The sequence below is a fragment of the Seriola dumerili genome, unplaced genomic scaffold (genome assembly GCF_002260705.1).
Source record: "Seriola dumerili isolate Sdu_G_001 unplaced genomic scaffold, Sdu_1.0 BDQW01000003.1, whole genome shotgun sequence".
Classification (NCBI taxonomy): domain Eukaryota; kingdom Metazoa; phylum Chordata; class Actinopteri; order Carangiformes; family Carangidae; genus Seriola; species Seriola dumerili.
Window position 1 is genome coordinate 18,954,055 of NW_019174258.1, and position 18,661 is coordinate 18,972,715.

Below are 18,661 nucleotides of genomic sequence, written 5' to 3' on the forward strand. Positions count from 1 at the left end.
AAAGCCCTTTCTGCATCCAAAGAAATGGCAGTGATAGGAACACTTTGGGATTGACTCAGCCACATCAGATGTAACAAGAGTCTAATATTGACAGTTGAAGTTCTATTTTTCATAAAACCAACCTGATTTGGGTGAATGATACTGGGCAGAACCACCTGTAAACATGTTGACAAAACCTTTGTAAGAACCTTACAATCAAGATTGAGCAGACTTATAGGTCTATAGTTGGAGGGATCCGCCGCATTTTTGCCTGGTTTGGGAATCAATGAGATTACAGCTTCATTAAAGGTTGGAGCAACGCGACCCTTATCAAACATCTCCCGATATACCCTCTCTAACACCGGTACAACTATATCTCCAAAAGCCTTATAATATTCCACTGGGAGTCCGTCATACCCTGGTGACTTCCCATTTTTCATTGAATAAATCGCCCTCCGTATTTCAGCTGCGGTTATGGGCAAGTCCAATCCAGCTGCCTCCTGAGGTTGGAGTTTGGGCACTTCTATATTCAGGAAAAACTGCTCTATATCCTCCAGTGAGGCGTCGGGGGCCATGGAACCTTTCATAATATTGTCGGAATATCCTATTAATATCATTAGCGACGAAGAATTGCACATCCCCCTGTTTTATAACTGGTATAGTATTCCCAAATGTTTTCTCCTTCAACTGCCTCACCAACAATCTCCCCATCTTTTCTCCCCCTTCATAAAAGCTTGTTTTTAACCTATAAAGTGCGTACTCTGCTTTTTTTTAATACATCTCATGTAAAGAGTATTTAAGCTTGCAGAGTTCCTGAAATTCCCCATCAGAAAAATGTTTTGACAGGTCTAGCTCCTTATCCTTTATTTCCCTCTCCAACTCTGTGATCTTAGCAAGATTCTCCCTCTTTTTCTTAGAGGCATGTGCTATGAATTTCCCCCTTATATAGGCCTTAGAGGCTTCCCAAACAGTAGCTATGTCCTTAGTACTGCCGATGTTGATTTCAAAAAAGGTCGCCAAATCCTCCGTTATCACCTTCCTAAAAGTTGAATCTGACAATAACCCAACATTAAGTCTCCATCTACCTCTCCTCTCAGCCCTCACAGTGGCTTTAAGAACTAGCTCGGCAGGTGCATGATCGGTCAGGGAGATCGCATTTATATCACAGTTAGCTACATTGTTCGTCAGTGAAGCACTAATTAGAAAAAAGTCTATCCTGGAGAATGTTTTATGGCAACGGGAGAAAAAGGTAAAATCCTTCGCGTCTCCATATATCCACTAGGCCTACATCCCTATTCAGCATATGCAAGGCTTCTCTCTCCTTCGTTAGGAGAGGGGGCCTGAATGAACTCCTATCCAACACTAGATCCATATCGTCATTAAAATCCCCAGCTAGGATAATCTCACCCTCAGTGTCTCCCAGTAGTTTATTTAACTCGTGGAAAAATCCAGGGTCCCCCTTAGTAGGAGCATAAATGTTACACAATACAAGAGGCACTCCCTCCACGACTGCTTCAACACAGACAATCCTCCCCTCCGCATCTTTGGATTGCTTTAGCAAAATAAAACTTACGTTCTTGTAAACCAAAATTAGAACACCATTATGTTTAGAACACATGTCCCACCCAACCCGTTTTAAACTTCTCCGCCTCCAGACCCTGCATGTGAGTTTCGTGTACAAAAACTACATCTGCCTGATTGTTTTTCAAAAATGTCAAAATCTTCCTCCTCTTAACAGGACTGCCACATCCATTTATATTCCAGGAAAGAAACCTTACTGATCTACTAGACATGTTAATCTAGATCAGAAAATTCAAACAAACAAACAAACAAACAACAACAATAAGAAGTAAGAAGGGGAGAGGAAGAATATGGAGTAACTACAATGTACTCTAAGTGCCCGTCCGCAACCATTCACAACAAAAAATGCTATCAATTTTGGTCCCGTGATGACCAGTTGCTGCCATGTATCTGCCTGATTTTGAACATGAAAAACGAACACACAGTAAAACAAAACAACCCGAACCCACCCATAAAGTTGGTGCAAAAAGTGTCCGGACGCAATAATGCAACCGGAGTGCGGGTGACAAATGCTCCTCACTGTCGAAAAACAAAAGAAAACAAAACGAAAAGAAAAACAAGCATAACGTCCGTGGGATTAACGCCGCTCCCATGGCAACCGTTTCGCGTCAGGAAAAGCCTCTCACCGTCCCGCACAGAGGCCCAACAGTCCATCACGCACAGTCTCTCTCAGAGTGTAAACAGCAGCTCACCTCACTCCGTTCATCTCAGTCCACTGGTCCTCCACATCTCTGTTCATTAAGTATTTTCTCCGCGGCTTTGACATTGTTGCAGCTCACGTTTCTGCCTTTCCATTTGAAGTGTAGCGTTGCGGGGAAAGCCAGCGTGTATCTGATGTCAAGTTCGTGTAATTTGCGCTTCACCAGTGTGAACGCCTTCCTCTTCTGCGCCAGCTCTCTGGACATGTCCGGGAACATAGACAGGCGACATTTTTCCCAAACAAGACCTCGTTTTTCCTTGGCAGCACCGATCACCTTGTCTCTTGCCAACTGCCTCAGGAGGCGGATCAGCACCGGTCTTGGAGACTGATCCGCGTTTGGCATCGGTGCCGGTAGCCTGTGCACCCTCTCGATCTCACACTCTCCGCCAACGTCCACGCCGAGCCCCTCCGCCAGAATCTTTCGAACACAGTCAAGCAGCGTCCCATTGGTGCCGAAGGTCTCCTTCGGTCCCACCAGCCTCACGTTATTTCGCCTGCTTTGGTTTTTGAGGGCTTGCACTCGGCTCCACAGGATCTCCTTCTCTTTATCTCTGCTCCACTCATCCTTCACCAGCCGCTCCAAAGTCTCCTCCAGCTGCGCGATGCGCGTCTCGGCCTATCCCAGCCTGCCCTGCATGGCCGCCACCGTAGTACTCAGCTCCGCCGTTGTTCATTTAATAGACGAGACGTCAGTTGCGACGCTTTGCAGAGTAGTATTTAACTTCGAAACTTCTGCAAACAACTTCTCCAAACTGTCGGGTACATTTACGGACGTCTGGGGAGCGTCAGCAGCGTGGTCATCCTCATGCGCCGGGCTGTTCCGAGCAGATGCGCGAGAAGACGTTTTAATGTATTTCGATGTCGCCATGTCTTCTCAGCCTCGACTCGACCACAAATACACCGCTTGTACTATTACAAAACGTGGAGTGGGTGTTAATTCACATAAACATGTGCGTCATCAGGTAATAACTCAAAAATAGCATGTGCGGGACAAGAGCTCCCCTAACTTGCGGCCATCTTGGATGCTGCACCCACGTGACTCCGGCTTAGTTTTTTAACTGTGGGACCTTATACACACAGGTGTGAGCCTTTCTAAACAAACCGCAGTCAGTTTAGTTTACCACAGGTGAACTCATGTCATCAGACTCATCTCAGGGATCTTTAAAGATAATCAACCTGACCACAGTTTAGAGTCACAACAAAGGATCTGAAGACTTTAGTAAAAGACAGATTTCAGTTTCTGACTTATAATAAATTTGCAAACTTTTTTAAGAACATGTTTTCACCATAGATTGTAAATAAAGATGGATGTAAATGTTAAATGAACTTGCACTTACAGTATATAGGGCTTTTCTAGTCTTTTTGACCACTCAAAGCACTTGACAATACTTGCCACATTTACCCATTAACTCACATTCACTGATGGAACAGCCATCCGGGGGAATGTGGGGTTCAGTATCTTGCCCAAAGATACTTCAACATGCGGCATGGAGGATCTGGGGATCGAACCACCGACCTTCTAATTAGTGGACGACCCACTCTACCTCTTCAGCCACATCTGCCCTGCCGTAGCCTCCGTGACGTCACCCACAGGTTTCTGAAGAGCGGTTTAGAAGCTCTGAGTGAGCTGCTCCACCATTGCCATATTGGCAGTACCTGACTCCGCCCCTAACTCCCAGCTAATCCAAAAATGGTCATAGAGTAAGGGCATATGTGTCACTGACTTCAGTGCATGCCGGTTTGTGTCAAACATATGCTCATCTACCTGTCCCTCAAAGAGGCATATATTATTATTATTATGCATACTTATGTGCCTGCGATGCAATAGCATTGAAGGCATATATTATTATTTTGCATACTTATTAGTGTGAATGCTGAGGCATTCACACTTATAAGTTCAAATGAATGGAGAGACTGTTCAAATCCTTGAAAGCTTGGGGTTAGGGTTAGCCTCTTTGAGCTTCAACTACTTCAGCATACTTTCAACTACAGACTTCATTCAAACTTTAACATGTACAGAAGACTTTCAGCTTTTAGACTAGTACTTAGCTTTATAATATCTTGTGCTGATTTTGAATTATCACAGTTTCAGTTTTATGCTTTTTCAATTACAGTTTTGACTTTATAATGGGTGTGTATTGTACGGAATGTTTGGGGCTGGAGTGGATGACATCATTGCTAGAGTTGAAGAAGCTCCAAAATTTTTCAGAAAAAAATCTTTGTAACTCGTCCTTATGGCCACATATTTCGGACTTCACAAATAATTTCTTGCTCACAAGTAGACTAAGTCATCCTGTCTCATACAGAGTGTCTACCTTAGCAAAGAGGCTAACAGAATTTGAAACTTGACCCACCAAGTGATGCGAGCACCCTCAAACTCTCCCATAGACTGCAATGAAAATTCAGGAGCGGATCTCAGGAGAAAACCAGAATTGAACCTTTTTTGTAACTCGCTTGTATTTCCACATTTCTGGCTCTAGAAACACCAACACCACATAGATGTGTTCAGGAGAGTCTTGTGGCACTGACCATTTGATAATTCTTCTGATATTATGTACTGTTCAGTGTACAGTGTCCTCTCAGGAGTTTGAGAGGTTCGCTGACCCCTTCCTTCCAAAGAATTGTATGAGCTTCAACAGCCAGACTCTCTCTCTTACACACACATCAACCATCAGAGGACTCATCTCACAGTGTGATGTAGTGTCTCCACCTGGAGCCTGTGTCTCCTCTGAAACTATTTTTTGCAGACAGTAACATGAAAAATCACAGATGTGTGTGTGGTTAGCTGATACCTCTCATCTACATTGGCTGAGCCCAGCACCAGCAGTCCACAGGGGTGATAGTAAAAAAAATACTGAGCCTGAACTTTTTTCCCTGGGAGGTAAGCGAGCCCCGAAGCTAAGATATATGCCCCGATCAACGCAATTGTCAAGCGGGATCCAGGGGTGTGCTCCCCTGGGACATTTTGATAAATAGTCCATTGAATTAAATATTCTGATGACTTTTGTGGATACAAATGTACATTATTCAGACATGAGATGAACAAACCCAATAGAAGCCTATATTACAGTAGCATCTTTGTGTAGAGCACCAGAGCTCTTGGGACCCTGGGCCTGGTAGGCCTGTTCAGTAATCCATCCCTGCTTTTAACTAGTCACTTACCTGCGTACTTATTGCTTGTATAGCATACTGAGACTACGGATACTACAGCCATACCAAGAAAGGTCAGTGGGTGACAATTATAATACTCAAAAGTAAACTAGGAATTGAATGAATGAATGAATGAATGAATGAACATTGGATTTATATAGCGCTTTTCAAGATACCCAAAGCGCTTTTACAATGGAGGGGGGACCTCACTAACCACACTTTTCACACTGCCTGCATCCTCGTCATAAAATCGGACAAGTACATTTAGAATTTTATCCATGCTTTTGTCCCTGGCCTCATCAATGTTGAGTGAAAACATGTTATTCTCAAGCTTGTCACAGATTTCTTTTAAATTCTGGTGAGATGCCGTGTGTAATAAGATAGCTTGCATGCTGCCTCGAGACAGACAGATGCGTAAGGGCGAGTTTATCCTCCACTAATTTCTGACACAAAGTGACGAGTGGATGAGCGATTGTAAATGATAGATCATACTCGGCAATGAAGGAGCACAAGCGAATTTTTAAATCAGCCACGCGATCGGTCATTGAGGGTCGGATGTCTGCTGTGGCTGTTGCCCCCGGCAAACGTGAGGTATGTTGAATTGCTCGTAAAGCTGCTTGATGACTAGCGTCGAACTCGTGCCGTGGCAGCACTTTTTTCCCACTAGTTCCATATAGTATTTTCCTTGCACACAAAGTGCAGAAACATGCTCCTGGTTGCCGGAGTTTTTGACACCAGCTTCCAAAGGGCTTTCCGTCTCTACCCACCTCCTCTATTCAAGACCAACGCCATTTATTCTTTATACCTTTATCGACAAGTTTGGTGTCTTCCCCTGGCTTCATAAAGTTGCACTCCATGACTTCGGCTATGTTTCGCGCTGCCAGTGTGGGAAACACATTCGTAGTGTATGGGAAACACAAAACACATTAGCACGTGGGGTGACTGCTGAATCAATCTGATTGGCCAAAACCCAAGACCACCCCCTATCCTATTACTGATTGGCTTAAGTAGGCTATGCCTACTGGTGTGGTTTAGAGTGAAAGTGCCTCTCGGATCTTGGGAATTGTCAGATCATGCGAACGTGAACCTGATTTTTTTTTTTTTTTTCGCAAACACCTCGGTACGCCGGAAATCCGGCGTGGCGCCGGAGCGCTATCAGCCCTGAGTCCACCTGGTCTACCTGAGGTCCACAGACTCAGCTGAGCAAACAGGTAGGCCAGGACCATCCTGACCCGGGCCTGGGAACACACACACACACACACACACACACACACACACACACACACACACACAAACCAGAGACACACACATATTCACACACATGAGCACACACTCAAACACAAATGGACACATAGAAAGGTAGACAGCTAAATAGACTGGCAGACAGTTTCATTCAGGAAACATTTGGCTGTTAATTTCGGCTTGAAAACTAACTGACTCCACATTACATATATTATAATTGGTGGATTACTTTTGCAGCTCATTGTGATTGGTGGATTACCTTTGGAGCTCATTCTGATTGGTGGATTACCTTTAACCAGTGTTTTCCAGGTGCTACCTTTTTCAAAGAGAAAGACAGGCAGGCAATCAGTGAGACAGCATTGTCATCAAGGCAACCTCTAAGTGGAGGGAGGGGGCACACATCTGGGTCAAATCACCTGAGTAGAGACTCCTCTGATCTGTGGTATATCAACCACTTTACTGACATTTCTGCAATGATTTACACACATCTCAACTGGTTTCACTGGAATGTGTTTCAGTCCAGTTTTAATCAGGAAGCATTCTGCAGTTAATTTCATTTTGCCATTCTAACTGACACAGAAACACACATAAATACAGACAAGCAGAGAGGTACACATACAGGCAGACAAACAGACAGGTACACAGACAGATAGACGCACACACAGACACAAGACAGGTAGGTAGCCATAAAGATGGACAGCATTGTCACCATGGCAACCTCTGAGTTCAGGTAGAGGATACGCAGTTAGGTCAAATTACATGATTAAAGACTCTCTGATATGTATAGTGTTTATAAACCTTTACTGACATTTCTACCAAAATCCCGCTACAGACTGCTCCAACACTAAATACGGAAAATGATTTACACACCTCTAAACTGTTTTCACTGAAAATATGTTTCAGTCCAGTTGTAATCAGGGAGCATTCAGCAGTTAATTTCAGTTTTTCATTCTATCTGACACAGAAACACACATAAATACAGACAAGAAGGGAGGCACACAGACAGATTGATAGGCACTGAAACACACTCAAACAGAGACATGTAAACAAACAGATACAGACACACACACATAGACACACAAATACAAACACACACAAACACACAGACACAAGCACAGACAGAAAGCTGTTTACAAGTTAGTATTCATAGAGGGAAACAACATGACAACAACATGTTTCACTTGTCCTTTGCAGCTAATGGAGTTAAGCTTCTCCAGTTTAACATTTTAGCATCTAACTTTTCAAAGCACTGTTCATCAGTTAATATGAGTTGCTTTTTCAACTATTTTTAGTCCAGTTGTAATCAGGAAACATTCAGCATTTAATTTCAGTTTGTCTTTCTAACTGACACAGAAACACACATAATCCTCTTTGAAGTTCAAATACTTCAGCATACCTTCAGCTACAGACTTCATTCAAACTTTAACATGTTCACAAGACTTTCAGTTATTAAACTTTTTTTTCAACTTTATAATATCTTTCACAGATTTTGAATTATCACAGTTTTAGTTTCATGCTTTTTTCAGATCATTTTTCAGTTTATAAAGGGTGTTTATTGAATGGGATGTTCAGGGCTAGAGTGGATGACATCATTGCTAGAGTGGGAGAAGCTCTAAAATTTTTCTGAAAAAAATCAGTGTAACTCGTCCTTACGACCACATATTTCGATCTTCACAAATCATTTTTTCCATAATAGTAGACATTTTTATTCGGGTTCATACAAAGTTAACCTCAACACAGAGGCTAACAGAATTTGAATTGTGACCTTCCAAGTGGTTTGAGCACCCTCTAACTGTCCCATAGACTGCAAGACAAATTCAGGAGTGGATTTCATACCATTCAGCCTCCAGCTTAATGTTCAGCCATTGCTTGAGCTACGCATTGCTTCAGCAGTTGCTTCAGGTTCTTCTGCATTGATTTAGCAATCTCATTCATCTCTCAGCATTCACACGCATTTTCAGCAGAAAATGCATTTTCTAGTTCTGCATAGTTATTCGTCTTATTCATCTTTGGTAACGAAATTTCGGCGCGTAGTAACTAGTCCTGCAGCTTTGAAAAAACCCAGACAACATATAACGTGTGTGGCTTTATAGGGAATTATGTGCTATGAAGCTTTTAAGCAATTCGAGTAACCATCGTGACAGAAAAGGTGAAAAAATTCTTCAGAGAATGAATGGGGAGATTTTCAAAACGACCAACTTTGGAGATTTACTGCTGCGTGAAGGACTCATTAACTCTTACCCCTTTTACTCTCTAGTAAGAGAGCATTTATAAGGCAAATCAGCATTTTGTATGTGTGTGTGCATGTGGTTGTGTACAGTGATGTACTTTACTCTAGTGGGTATATTGTGGACTTTTATAGTTTCATCATATACTATTATTATCACCCTATAACATGTTTTACCCCTCCCTTCCCATTTTCAAATGTAAAGCAGTATCATGTTTACGCAGAAACATTTTAACTGACTGACTTTGTTCTTTTATCTGAGAATGTTTTTACAAAGTGATTTACTTCTACTGATGTCTTTTCACTAATAGCCATTCACGTGTTAAAGTGTTGACGTGTTGATGTGTTGACCCGCTGACATCAGTATGGTGTCTCATCTCCAGTCAGTTTCTGTTACTGGTAGAGTTTATTGCTGCTCTGTCTGAACACAGTTAATGTTGCTGTTTTCTTCATCACAGTGTCTAACTACCTGCTGCACATTTAAACTTACACTAGTTCTGCTCCAGCACTCAGAGCTCTCTGCTCCTTTTAGCAACTTGCAGTAACTCAGCAGTTGTTTATGGGATACACATAAAATGTTGAAAATGTTATTTTTGAAAGAAAAATTTACTAATATGAGCCATAATTGTCAATTTAATACCTTTTGGTTAGATGACAAGCCTTCATATATTATACTGTTAAGAGCATTTCATTGTTGCCAGCAGGAGGCAGTGTGGCTCTTTGCTTCTGTCTGGGACTCTCTTTGCATGGACTCTTGTTTACTTCCTCATTCTGCTGAGCCAAGCTGCACTGACCAGAAGCATTGTCACCTGTCTCATTCTTTCCCCTGTTTAACAGGTTGGTGATGTTTTAAACACTTGTATAACTATAGGTACTCATTGCTCTACATTTGCATTAAATGTTAGATCGATTTTGTAGGGGTATTTGATGCATTTATATGATTTTGTGAACGAATGGGGAACATACAGTTTTTCTCTGTGTGGCCCAAGATGGTGCAGACGGTAAACTTTTTGTTATATTGTCCAAGCACATCCTGGTTTTTGGCTCCAGCACATTACATTTTGTGTTAATAACTATGTTTCATGGTGTACAAGTTTAGTACATTTATATAGTTGGTGTTATTGTTTGAGATGTAATTTTTTGAATTGTTATATTGTAAGCACTTTGAGAAAGTTAAACTTTTCAGGTCTTCAGCTCATCTACTTTATACTGAACTATTTATACTTTGTAGTGTCTTTTCATTTGCACGAAGAGGTTCAATAAGGGAACGTGAGTATTTACAAATTCTGTATTTCATGGTATAGTTTTCTTTAGGTAGTTGTAAACTAAATACTAGCTCAGTTTATGGACTGAATGAGGATGTATTGATGTAGTTGAATTACATGGAACTACATGGAAAATTTGTGTTCTTATTTATGGTAACTAGGGTAACGAACTTATGCATTTATATGTTTGTAGAGATGAAATAACATTTGAATGTGGAAACAAAATACAGAGGTAGGGGAAAAGATGAAAGGGAAGATATATTTTGTATTATGGTAAAATAAATTCTGCTGAGCAAAGCTGCACTGACCAGAAGCACTGTCGACTGTCTCATTCTTTCTCCTGTTTTAACGAGAACCTTATCTGTATTTGGGTGCTCAGTCTGAGACCTCTTACATTTACATGCTGTTCAGATATGCTAGTTACTTTAGCATAGCAGTTAGCACTAGCTTCTCTTTCTTTCCCTCTCTCGCTCGCTCTGTGTGGTGTTGTTTTAACATCAGTGTAGGGGATTGTGATGTTTATTACTTCTTCAGCAATGTCTGCTGTCATACTTTAGGCACAGCTCCACTTTCTAACCGGAGCTAACTGTGTACTCTAACTGCCATCCCTGAAACTTTTCCTCAAAAAAAATCATACAAACTCTTTTAAATCCCACAATTTCCAATCTTCATTGACAATTTTTATATCAATACTGTAGAGATTTTTTTCCTGTATCACCCAGTTTTGGTCTCATTCCGATATCTTTTACGGTTTTTGTGGAACCCCCCCAAAGTGCAGCGAGGGCTGTCCAAGCTCCTATAGACACTCATTGTTAAACTGAGCTCTGAAGCTCCTGCCCTCAACAGAGTTGAGCTTTTTGAGGAATACCTGCAATGACTGAGTTCAGAGTCTCTACAACATGAATGAAACTCAAAGTAACGTCTTCTGTAGAGATTGAAACACGTGTGATGGATAGGCACTAAGCAGCAGGCACATTCAAAATCTCTTCAGGAATTTTCAGGAAGTTTATTGTTACTAACTTACCTGTTTCAATATTATGTTATTTACTGTTTTATTATGATGAGTTAGTTACCACAGAGATTTCTTGTTTTCTTTTGTGTACTTGAACACAATACTGATGAGCCCATGCAGACTTCATGGAGACACCCCATGTTCCGTCATAGTCTGCTGTTTCTGGACTCGTGGTTTTGGCAACTAATGCCTCTCGATGCAAAGTACAGCGGTTTGTCACAATGTTCGGGTTTTGTGTTTTCACCTTGGCAATAAATCCTCTCACTGTCCCCGTCATACATGCCACACCATCTGTGCAAAGAATGACGTACATATCCCAGGTCAGACTTTTCTTTTTTAAATAGTTGTCAGGTACCTTGAATATTTCTTCTCCTGTTGTATGACTTTCCATTTATTTGCAGAGGAGAAACGTCTCTTTTAGTCACCATCAACATAGATCACATTTGCCAGAAGTTGGGCAGCCCCGCTTATGAAATGTTGTCGAGTCTTCGTTTGATTTTATCATCAGACGAAGGCACTTTAGATAACACATTTGCAGCAAATGTACCCAGCATGACACCTGCAGTTTTTTTGCAAACGGCGAAGATGAATGTCTCCTCTGTGGTGTTAACACTACAATTTAGATTTTGCTCTCGTTGAAAAAGGGAACCAGTCCTCAGGGAGGACAACAATGAATTATTTAATTGATTACTGTGATCAATCTCATATCAGAAGTTGTGACTTCTCGATTCAATGTGTTTTGTTTTGGAACAAAACAAAGAGGTCCTTTCCATTGTTGTTGTTAAGTCCAGTGAGTTGGGTGGCCTCCTTGTGGAGTAAAGTCCTGTCTGGCTGTGTTGCTTCTGCTGTTATCTCCTTTGTTCTCCTCACAGAGTTAGCTGTTCCACGGTAACTCTGCTGTGACTCCTGTTGCTTGGAAAATAAGCTGGCTCGCCTTGTGTTGTAGCTGCTGAATCTGAGGAGGACTTGTTTTACTCTCAGTTTATCCGAAGCAGGTCACTGCTGTCGAGGAGAAAAATGTTTGCAGTCTGCTGTGAGCAGGCCGGCAAGAGAGCTGTTGTCTCAGGTAGCAGGGCTGACCTGGGCTGGGGCCTTGTTGCCCCTTGAAGAGCCTAGAGGGGAGAGCAGGAGCTGCTCTCCTGAGCAAGCAAAAAAGAGAAGAGAGTTACAGTTTGCTGTGGGCAGGCCAGCAAGAGAGCTCTTGTCTCAGGTAGCAGGGCTTACCTGGGCAGGGGCCTTGGTGCTCCTTGAAGAGCTGAGAGAGGAGAGCAGGAGCTGCTCCTGAGCCAAGCCAAAAAGAGAAGAGATTGAGAACAAAGGAGATTTGTTTTTTTTTGGTGACACCCTGGGGGGGGGTCACTTGTCACACACTGACCAACACTGACTGGTCAGTAAGGTCCCTTGGGGAGGGTCGTACGCAAGTGTGTACAGTGAGGAACTTTGGGGAAGTGAGTTCCTTTTTCTTTGGAACAAAGAAACATGTAATCTCTTGAATGAGTCCCAACAGGTGGAAGTAGGAATAAAATGCCTTAAAAGTGCGAAGACGTAATCATTTATATTAGTAACATAAAGATTAACTGCATCCTGAATAGTAGAAACTTTAATTGAGGATATAAAAACACTGAAAAATCATTTAAAGCTGGAAGTGTTGTGAACAGTTTAAAGTTTGAATAAAATCTCTAGCTGAAAGTATTCTCAAGTCGTTGAATTTCAGAGATGTGTGTGTGTCTATCTGCCTTGGTCTGTCTGTCTACCTATTTACGTGTCTGTCTGCCTGTTTGTCTGTGTGCCTCTCTGCTTGTCTGTGTTCATGTGTTTTTCTGTGTTAGTTAGAATTACAAAATGAAATTAACTGCCGAATGCTTCCAGATAAAGCTGGACTGAAACATATTTCCACTGAAAACCGTTGAGAGGTGTGTAAATCATTGTCTGTATTTAGTGTTTTAGGCAGTCTGTACTGGACTTTGACATAAATGTCAGTAAAGTGGTTGATAAACACCACAGATATCAGAGGATTCTCTAATCAGGTAATTTGACCCAGATGTGTGCCCCCTCTCTCAACTTAGAGGTTGCCATGTTGACAATGCTCTCTGTCTGGCTGCCCACCTGTTTTTCTCTTTGAAAAAGGTAGCACCTGGAAAACACTGGTTAAAGGTAATGAGCTTCAAAGGTAATCCACCAATCACAAAGAGCTCCAAAGGTAATCCACCAGTTAGACTATATATAATGTGGAGTCAGTTAGATTTCAAATTGAAACTAGAAAATTCCAGGGAAATTTTGAGTGCCACGGGGGCTACTGCCGGGATGAGTACATTACTTATTTCCAGTGTTCAAAAGCCACCCTGATCATATTCTGGTTTTGAGAAATGTCTTGATATAAAAGACTCTGATATAAAACAATGTCACATCCCTCCATCATGTATTATGTGGGAAATATCTCATATTCTGTGTTGTTGTTTTTTTTTATAAAACAAGAGGCAACATGTCTTCAAACTGGCATTTAAAGGGTTAAAATCCTGAAAACTAATAAACATTTGGTAGGTTTGAGCAGAACTGAAGTGGTTTAAGAGATGTATGCAAAAAAAAAGCAGAAAAAAATATTGATATATGATAATTTTATAGCATTTTCTTTGTGTGTCCTTTTTTGGACGCAAGGAACCCCAGAGGGTACAAAATGTGTTACCAGTGTATAATAGACCTGTAACAGTAACTGACATTAGATTTTAAAAATATGTCAAAAAAGACACTTTCTTGCAGAAATCCATACCTTCAGCTGTAACACAGCCAAAATGATCAGCAAATCAAAAAAGAAAAGTGAAGAAAATGTCCAAAAAAGGACAGAGGGACCCCTGAGGGTTAATAAATCCCATGAACCGCTATTTAAATTACCACTATTATGTTTTTTTCGGTGCTAAATTTAACATTACTGGGGAGGAGAGCAACGCGACTAGAAGTGACAGCGAGAGAGGGCTAGTAGCTTCTCCTCTCCTCTGTCTCAGCGGAGACCGTCACAACTTCATTCACTCATTTAACAAAACAAAAAGAAAAGCAACAAAGGAAGCAGTAAATGGACTTACATATTTAAGACCTAACTAAATGTAATTTAAGACCTAACATGCGGCTAATGTAAAGCTAGCGGAGCTTGGAGAGTTGGTTATCTGGTTGCTAGGCACGCACACACGCACACAGGTCAGGAGCTGCCGTTGCCATGGCAATGTGAAAATCTGCCCAGAATTTGGCTTCTACATGGCTTCAAACAATTGCAAATTATGAGAAAACCGTTACTTCTTTTCAAAAACCGAAAACACCGTGACAGACACTGAAGCCAGAAGTTTCTTACAGTCTCTATTTTATTCAGATATTCCTTAAAATGAGTGAGTAAGCTCAGTGCGAAGACAGAGTGAGATTCTTTTGAAAAAAAAAGACGATTACATTAGGTGTCAATGAGAGTGAGACAGGTATTGCTGCCGGACTCGGCACCCCTGTTTAAATTTTGTGCAGACCCTGCCTGTCAAAGTTACATTTTATGAATCCCAACAACTATGTCTACATTTTCAGAAAGAATTATTTGTCTCCTTTTTACGGTTTGGCCGTGAGCTCGAGTTAAAAATAAAAATAAAGGTTATTTTTTACTGCTTCACGCACTCTAGCCAACTGACGCTTTCACTCTAACTTTGAAGAAAAAGTGATTTGCACTCCTCCTTTGAGTGCTCATAGTTTGAAAAGTTTACATGTTATGTAAAAACAGTTCCTATGTTTTTGAGAGAGCAGAAGTTTTCCTCCGTTTTATAGTTTGAATCACATTTCTACGTGCAGGTATGAGAGAGCTGGGTGACTCAGAAAAAAGGTGAAATTTTGTAGAAAAAAGGTGGAATTTTGTGGGTTTCTAAAGAAAATTCCAATGCATTCCTAATGCATTATTTATTCCCAGTTTTTTGGGAATAACTTTGGGAAAAATTGGAATTTTAACACCAAAAGTCATAGCACCCCTTTCGGGATAAAGACGCACGTTTTGATGTATATATTACTGGGGTTTTCTCAAAGGTGCGGGACGAGTTACGCGCCTAAATTTGGAGGAAGAATAATAAACCCGAAACAGAAGATTAGGGGGCACTCCTCTCAGCTATTCTAGCTGTAGAGGAGTGCCTCGGAGCTGAGCACCCGTGGCACTAATTAACAGCCAGATGTCTCCTGAATGAAACTGTCTATCTGCCTATCTATCTGCCTGTCTGTCTACTTTTCTATGTCTCCAGTGTGTGTGTGTGCGTGTTTAAGAGAGACAGTCTGGCTTTTGAAGACACGAAGCTTATACAAACCTATGGGAGAAAGATGTCAGCAAACCTCTCAAACTCCTGCCATTTAATAGAAAACGGTACATAATATCAGCAAAGTTATCACATGGTCAGCACCACAAGATTCTTCTGAACACGTCTATGCTGTTTTGGTGTTTCTAGAGCCAAAAATCCCGAAATAGGACAGTTACAGAAAAGGGTCAGTTATGGTTTTCTCCTGAAATCAGCTCCTGAATTTGTATTGCAGTTGTATTACAGCCTCCCTCCATGATTACTAACTTATAAACAGCTTTCTATGTGTATGTGTGTGTGTGTCTGTATGTGTCTGTCTGTTTGTGTGCCTTTCAATCTGTCTGTGTGCCTCTCTGCTTGTGTGTATTTGTGTGTTTGTGTGTCAATTAGAATGATTACATTGAATGAATTCCTGATTCCAACTGGACTGAAACATATTTCCAGTGAAAACAGTTGAGAGGTGTGTAAATCATTGTCTGTATGGAGCAGTCTGTAGCTGGACTTTGACAGATATGTCAGTAAAGTGGTCTACTAACACCAAAAATATCAGAGGAGTCTCTAATCAGGTAATTTGACCCAGCTGTGTGTCCCCTCCCTGCACTCAGAGGTTGCCATGGTGACAATGCTGTTTGTCTGTTTGTGTTTATCTCTGAAAAAACTGAATGCTTCCTGATTACAACTGGACTGAAACATATATCCAGTGAAAACAGTTGAGAGGTGTGTAAATCTTTTTCTGTATGGAGGTGATTTGACCCAGATGTGTGCCCCCTCCCTCCACTTAGAGGTTGCCATGATGACAATGTTGTCTCACTGAGTGCCCGCCTGTCTTTCTCTTTGAAAAAGGTAGCACCTGGAAAACACTGGTTAAAGGTAGTCCACCAATCAGAATGAGCTCCAAACATAATCCACCAATTATTATATGTAATTTGGTTTTGCAAACTGAAACTAACAGCCAAATGTGTCCTTAATAAAATTGTGTCTTTCTACCTGCCTGTCTCTGTCTATCTGTCTGTGTACCTTTCAACCTGTCTGTGTCCGTCTGTGTTTGTGTGTATGTGTGTGTGTGTGTGTGTGTGTGTGTGTGTGTGTGTTTGTGTGTGTCTCTGGTTCATGTGTGTGTAAGTTTGTTTGTCTGTATGTGTGTTTGTCTTTGTGTGTGTGTGTGTGTGTGTGTGTGTTTCTATCTATCCATCTGCCGGCACACCTGAACGACACCAGTGTGCCGCGAGTGACAAGTCCAGTTGGGAACCACTGCTTTATACTATATGGACTTTTGACATGTCTGTTCTGCCTGTGATGTTATGAATCCATTGGGGTAGTATCTGTAGTAGAAATAGTAGTAGTAAGTATCTGGTAGCAATCTTTGAGGAACTGCAGAGTCTGTGCTAATTCTCTTCAGGTTCATCACTATGAGTGACCCTCTCTCACATTACACACTGTCATTTGATCTGTTGTTCATATAAGAAATAAAATTTTGATGAGAGCAACTTCAAATAAATATTGTGTATCGGTCAGTCAGTTATATATTTCCCTAAATCCTTTGCCACTCGTACCTGGTGGTACTGAATGAAAAATGAAGAGTATAGCAGACAGACCAGAGGCTTCTACTCTCTCTGGTATTGTACTTAATTATTCATGTCAGCCATGCTAATGTCCACAATGATTGTGGTAATGACTGATTCATTTTATAATTCATGAAGCGCATCCTGAACACAGTGTTTAGTGAAGGTGGTTCAGCTGAACAGAGTGTTATCATATCAGACTCAATGAGGAAGGTTTCACATATATATGTATATGTGTATGTTCTAGTCACAGACATCTGTGTGCGTGTGTGTTTACACTGTATTTAGTTTGACTCTGTGTTTGTTTAATGTTTAATCGTTTTTGTGCCTGAGCCACTTAGCTAAATCAACACCGCCATAATGATAAGCCTACTCAGCCCTCTGTGTGTGTGTGTGTGTGTGTGTGTGTGTGTGTGTGTGTGTGTGTGTGCGTATGCGTGTGTGTGTCTATTAATGCTCCCTTTGTTATAGTTTAATGTCTCTGTTCCACTGTTGTCAGGGAGATTTACCACTGAGCCCTATGGGAAATGTCTGCCCCACACACTCCTGCACACACACACACACACACCTCAGGAGGGCGAGGACACTACCACTGAGTCACTTGTGGTAATGAAACTGATATACAAGGGGTGACATGACTTATACGACCATTCATGCATCCTGTTTATGTAGATGCACATGTACAACCTTGTGTGTGTTTGTGTGTGTGTGTGTGTGTGTGTCTGTGTGTGTGTGTGTCTGTGTGTTTGTGCACATGCTTTACTCCAGCTCCAAGTCAGACACACCATTATGTCCTCAGCCCCATGTCTCTGTGTTCTTGCTCTGCTCTATCCTCAGACTTGCACATTGTGTTTTAGTTCATCTCAGACTGCAGCTCTCTCCTTCAGATCTGAGCAAAACTTAAGTGTTTATTTGGATTTAGAATGTGTGCTGAGACCATCGTATCCAAAATCAAAGCAGATTATAAAGTCCGTAGTCTCTCCTCGCTGAGGCTTTTTTCAAAGGCGAGAGCTCTTTTCCCCTATAATGGAGAAAATCATAGAATAAAATACCACATGCTCTATTTATTTATTTATCTATTGATCATAGAATTGATCAATGCTGCTCAGGATGACTAACCTGGAAGTGATTCTAATGGGCAGCATTATTATTGATCAGCCTGAATACAACACTCACATGTCAGTGTATACACTGTACTGTATTGATTCTGTCCATACTGGTGCGGCCAGTGCAATGTCTGGTGCTGAAAGACCAATCAAAGGAGCAGAGACACCAACCACTGTCCCCGCCTCCAAAGTTTCAAAAGTCAACTTAACGAGTGTTGAGCTCCTCACAGCTTGCGCTGCCGCTGTTGTCCACAAGGAGTTGATATGCTCCCTTGTGAGGATGGTTTTCCACTCACTGAGCAGTTCTATGCACTTTTGTCAAAAGTACACTCATGGTTTTCATGTGCACAAGTTTCGAGGCTAATTAAATGCCATATTCATAAATACATAAATTCCATACATCTGGACATTATAGCAATAAGGGGGGGCTACTGTCTGCCGGGACTGCAGCGTTGGGTGTTGATAAAACATTAATAATTAGTTTAACCCAGTGGTTCTCTACTTGTGGGTATAGGCCCACTGGGCAGCGAAGG